Genomic DNA, 6000 nt, shown 5'->3' on the forward strand with positions numbered 1-6000 from the left:
ACCACTGAACCCTTTTTTAGAATTTTATTTTAGACTTTGAAACAGGGTCTCCCTAAGTTGCCCAGGCTAGCCTCAAACTTGGGATCCTCCTGTCTCAGCCTCCAGAATAACATTTACTTCAATGAAAAATGAATATAACTATGGTAAATAAAACAGCATTAAATTGCAAAAATGTATTAACAAAATGTGTTTTACTTTTAAAAGACTCCTTTTTAGACTTCCAAAGTTTGAAAAAGTAACTAGCAGCCTACTGAGTTTAGAATTCATTCAACAAATATTTATTGAGCCCATATTAGTTGACAATGCCACTGAAAAATGCAAAAATGAGGAAGATGTAGGCAGTCCTTTACAAAGTTTACAGATGAGAGAAGGGACTATGGAAAAGATTTCTTATCACTAGCAGGTAAACTGGAGCTAAGTAAAGCTTTTGCATCCAAAATAAAGCTTGAGAGGACTCAAAACTAAAGGTTAATGTTTGCCAGTCACAGGAGAAGAAAAATACTTTGTAAGAGCAAGGCCTGCAATTATAAAAGGGAAGGCAGAAAAATACAGGAAGATTGGTAAGACTGTGCCTGGGAGAAGCTCGGAGACATCTGGATCATAATCTATAGGAAGGAGTATGATCCAACATCATGATCTGGTACATACATGCATATATTCTGGATCATTTTCTTCCAAGTTGTGTCCATACAAATCCCTCAGTTATCTCTGTTAGACTCACAACCGCATTCCATGAACAGCCAGCCAGCCCTTTGTCGCTCATTTACCCATTGCAATGTCAACCCATTTTCTACTTCCCTGTTGTCTAGGAAAGAACTATTGGTGGGGATGGGTCCAGGAGGCCATGTTTGTTTGGCCAACTTAAACGTCACAAAATGAGACTCTGTGTTTCACACATGTTCTCTTTTATATTGGTAGCTAAAATTGATTTCACAGCTCCACTAATAGGCATAACTTACAATTTGAAAACTATTGGTAAGAGAGGTGGGTATATGAAAGACAGTAAGGAGATGAGGTCATCTATGCCATAGAAAGGAGTTTAGAACCACTAATGAACATGAGAAGAAAATAATTTGTTAATGTTTGGCCATTTTTGCTTGATCATTTATGTATAAAAGTCAGAATGATTAACAGACATAACAGCTCCTGAGATACTATGCAATAAGCCTAAAGAGGATCATAGTTGTTATCTAATGCATATATTCTAGGCCTTTTTTTGTACATAATATTAGGTGTGTTTAAATTAGATCTCCAGAATTCTTTGGAGCCTCCCATTAAGACTTGCCTTTTAATTTTTTATAGGCCACAAATTCCATTTAAATTTTAAAAATCTAAAAGAATTTTTCATGAGGGATAACACAAAGTTGAGAATTTGATCTTTATTAAGGAATTGAAATTTCATAGTTTATTAAGAGGTCAGTTGTGACAATATGACTGTAATCAGTTTTTATTGAACCATTTTCTATGAAGCTATGTATAAACAAATCCCTCAATGACCTCTGCTATCTATATTCACTTAGAATCACATTTCATTAAGAAATAGAGAGTTGTTGGGGCTGGGGATGTAGCTCAGTGGTAGAGCGCTTGCCTAGCACTTGCAAGGTCCTTGGTTTGTATCTGAAACTACCCATATTCTTACGATGAATTCTGGCTTCAGCATTTTTTTTCTTTCAATTAATGTAGCTTAAATAAACTATTTTTTTTTTTTTAGCAAAAATCCTGAGATAGCCCCTGTCAATACTGCAGTTTGGAATTCTTGTTTGGAACTCAACAATAAAAAGGAAGAGCTATGATATGCACAACAACATAGTGAATCTAAAAGTACTTATGATAAGTGAAAAAGGTCAAACACAAAAGGCTGTTGAATTCCTTATACAAAGGTCCAGAAAAGGCAAAACTATAGTGACAGAAGATGTTGATTTTCAGGGGCTGGGAAACAAGGAAAGAGATTAACTGCAAAAAGATACAAGTGAATGTTTTAGAAAGATAGAAATATTTGATAAGTTGATTGTGGTCATGATTACATGACTATCCATTTGTCAAATCACCAAACAGTATATTGTAAATGGGTGCATCATATAGGTACACTATACCTCAAAAAATGGATTCTTAAAAAAAATGTTAAAAAATGCTCATTTTCAGTGCTAACAATAGCCAACCTGAAATAATTGGCCAAGAACTTTTATAGCTTGTGAATCACCTCAACAAAGATGGAACAAGAGGAAAATTTTGGTGAAACTATAACCCATTGATTCAGTTGAAGCTTCATGAGCACCAGAAAATTTCCTTTCTGACTCATATTCCTGGTAATTTCCCTTCAATCACTAAAAGTCTCAACCTGAGATTTCCAAAAGGCAAGTTAACATGGCTACTTGCTTTCCAAGATTCATATTCTTTATTTTTAAAAAATTATTTGAATATTTTTTACAGTGAGGAACATAACAGTCAAGAGCACAAAGTGAACATATTAGCTGGTCATTATTTCCACTCTGTGTAGGTAAAATTACATCCAGAAGTTAGATACTAAGTGTAGAATAGGAGGAAGAGGAATCTTTTTTAACTGGGGAGTTCCTTCATAAAATAAATCAAAAAAGAAAGGATATGGTATGAAATAAAAAGTCTTTTGCCCACCCTCTCAACCCTCCAACACTATTAGAAGTAACCACCAGTAAGAGTAAATTGTATAAACTTTTCAGAAATTTTCCTGGACACATTCAAATATATTTCAATAGTTTCCTGAACATACTCAAGCTGAAAAATATGAAATTGTCCATTCTGTTGGTTAGAAATTGCTGAATATCTACAATTTCATAATGCTTAACTAATACATCCTCTTGTTTATACATATGGTATCATAATCTATATATTGTTTTATAATCCTCTTTTTCTCTCAATAATGCATAGTGGTCGATTTTCCATATCAACACATACGGCTTTACATTGCTTTTTAACTATCTGCATAGTTTGGCATTGCATGGAATTACCATACATTAGCCAAATACTTTTTAATGGCTATTAAACTTGTTTCCTGTCATTTGCTCTCTCATTAATACAATTAGATAGTTACAATGGCTATTGTCTTCAAACATGAAAGCTGCATGCTTCTATTTCCAGTCTAGGTACATGCCAACATCAGACACTTGGGTTTGTGAATTGGGTTTCTGTGTCTCTCTCCATTGATGAAATCCGAAATGCCCACACAACAATAATGATAAGTATAGGAAAATCAACTAATTATGTTATTAAATTTGTACATAGACCCTAGTTCATCCAACTCTTCCTAATGTTGAAGATGCCCCTTGAGTTAAAATTATTGAATGATTATTACTCTAGTTGAAAATCTCTACCAAAAGGATTATTAGTGTTGCTACTATTTACAGTTTTGCCTTTCATGCATGTTATTGTTACTCCCACTCCTGCCCTGCTCCCATTCAAAAAGTTTTTCCTGTACAATAAAATAAAGCGTCTTCCCTTGATATTCTGGGTCCTTTACCTCCATCCCCAGGGATTTTTCCAGTCTCCCTTTCTCTCTACCATGGGTGTTCCATGCTGCCACACCTGGCTGCATCCCCTTTCTTTTTACCCAGGCAGTTCCCTGTTTGGAGTGTCCTTCCCTCTCAGTTTTTCTGTGGGAAATGGGCCAAGGATCACAGGCCACATGAAATGCTACTTCTCAATCCTCCCAGGTTCCCTACTCCCTCCACCCTTGAAGACAGCCTGATGCTGTAAGGAAAGCACATGCTTCCATGTTTTCATATTTAACCATGTGCATTTGATCCCCAGTTTCTCAGCATTCTTGCTGTAGGACCTGGAGCAAATTACTTGGTTTCTCTAAGTTCCAGTTTTTCTCATCTGAAAAATGGAACACATTCTCTAAGTTATGCCTAGAATATTTGGGAGAGCATTGCTAGAAGGAAAGTGTATTTATTCACAGATCACACATGGAAAGGATGTGTAAACAATTCTTTATTCTTTCCTTTGAGTCGCTGTGAAGTATATCTTGAGAAGATTTGGACTGATCTAGCCTTTATGGACTGCTAGAGCCTTAATTATTCCCATGACCCCCCCCCCAGTCATTTTCCTCTTTCTCTGTCCTTTGCTGGAATCCATGCTTCATCCAGGAGGTTCTGGGTACCTTTCCAGAGGGGAGACATCTAAAGGAAACACAAATCTTTATGTTGACTTATAGCATCATTATATGTTTTAAAAATCTCTATATCCATAAAACTAGTCAAAGGGTTAGGGAGGGCGGCAAGAATGGAGGAAGGAAGGACTGTATAGAGGGAAAAGAGGGGTGGGAGGGGTGGGAGGGAAGGGAAAAAATAATAGAATGAAGCAAACAACATTACCCTATGTAAATTTATGATTACACAAATGGTATGCCTTTACGCCATGTACAAATAGAGAAACAACATGTATCCCATTTGTTTACAATAAAAAGAAAAAAAAAGTTATAGTTAGGAGCAGTAAGTTATCCAGCATGATAGGGTGACCATAGATAAAAATGGAAGATATATTTCAAAAACATTGGAAGGATTTTGAATGCTTTCTTCAGAAAGAAATCACAAATATTAGAAAAGATAGACATTTATTGTGATTTAAGCATTATACAATGGAAACATATCAAAACACACATGGTTCCCTACAAATATGTACAATTTTGCTTTATGAATCACTATATATTTAACTTAAATTAATAAATATCTAAATACTTGAGAAAAAAAAACTAGTCAAAGGGCAAGAAAGTGAAAAGTAAGAAGGAGCTAAGAAGGAAAAAAAACTGATTTCTCCTACAGGTATTATCATGCTCTCATGTTGAGATACTGGAAATAATATCTGTCAAGTAATATCTGGACTATTAAAAATAGTATAAATGAGCCAGGGATAAGGAACTTAATATTCGCAGATTCTCCTCTCCTTCTTGTGCAGAAAGAAAAGCCTGTCTTTGGTCAGAGTCTTCAGCTTACCTCTGCTCAGGGTGGACTTGGAGAAATAAAAGACTGTAGGCCTGATCTGTGCTAGGAAGCAAAGTGGCTAATTGGAATGGAATGGGGAGGAAAACTGTGAAAGACTGCATTTGAGAGAGTTTGGGGAAGTTTTAAGAAAGAAATTGAGAGGTGGGAACATCTGTTGTACAATGCAATATGAGAAAGGGAGAAGAGAAAGCCAGAGTGGAAAAGATCATTTGAAAACCTTTTAGGGAATGTAACGAAAATACGTCCCGTTTGGCTATTTTCCAGAAAAGATCTTAATTGAGTTGCAGTTACTTCCTAGTAATCCTTGCTGACATGAACCCTGAGGAGCCACTTTAACCAAGTCTATAAATACTTACAATGAAGTACTCTCCTCTGGAGTCTGGATCGTCTCCCTTGAAGCTGCAATACTGTACTGACAATGTTATGGCAAACCACGCAGTAAGTTGGTCCTGCGTATGTTCATCTCCCCTGCCAGCTTATAAACACGCCGCTTGAAAGCGAAGATTGTGTCTTAACCGTCTTTGTGTTTGATCCCAGGTCCAGCTTAGGTCACCTAGGTAGTGAAAACTGTACAAAGTAGATGATGGAAAATTATTGTGAAATGAATGCATGGGTGTCAGATGAATGAAATTGAATTTATAGGTCGATTTCGTTAGCAACATCTATGACAGCGCTGTCTTTCTCCCCCAGCAGCTGATGGACTCTGAGCGACCAAACTGTCCTCACTTTATCCCCAACACTTGCACCATGTCAACCACACAATAAGCGCTGGACTAATTTTTACATCTCCTAATATGAGTATTTCAACGCATCAAGAATGGAAGAAAGCAAAACAATCCAACTCCAAACAGAAACGAACTGCCTGGGGAAGGCGGCCATACAGAAGCATAGTGTCCGCCCCACCCCTGGTGGGTGGTAAGAACTGGAGTCCCCCCAGCGGACCCCTGGGAAATCGCCTGCGCCTGCGTATCCTCCGCGACCGTAGGGGGCGCTGTGGCCAGGAGCAGCTGTGGGTCCGCGCGGC

This window comes from Sciurus carolinensis, chromosome 8 (genome assembly GCF_902686445.1).
Source record: "Sciurus carolinensis chromosome 8, mSciCar1.2, whole genome shotgun sequence".
NCBI classification, from domain to species: Eukaryota; Metazoa; Chordata; class Mammalia; order Rodentia; family Sciuridae; genus Sciurus; species Sciurus carolinensis.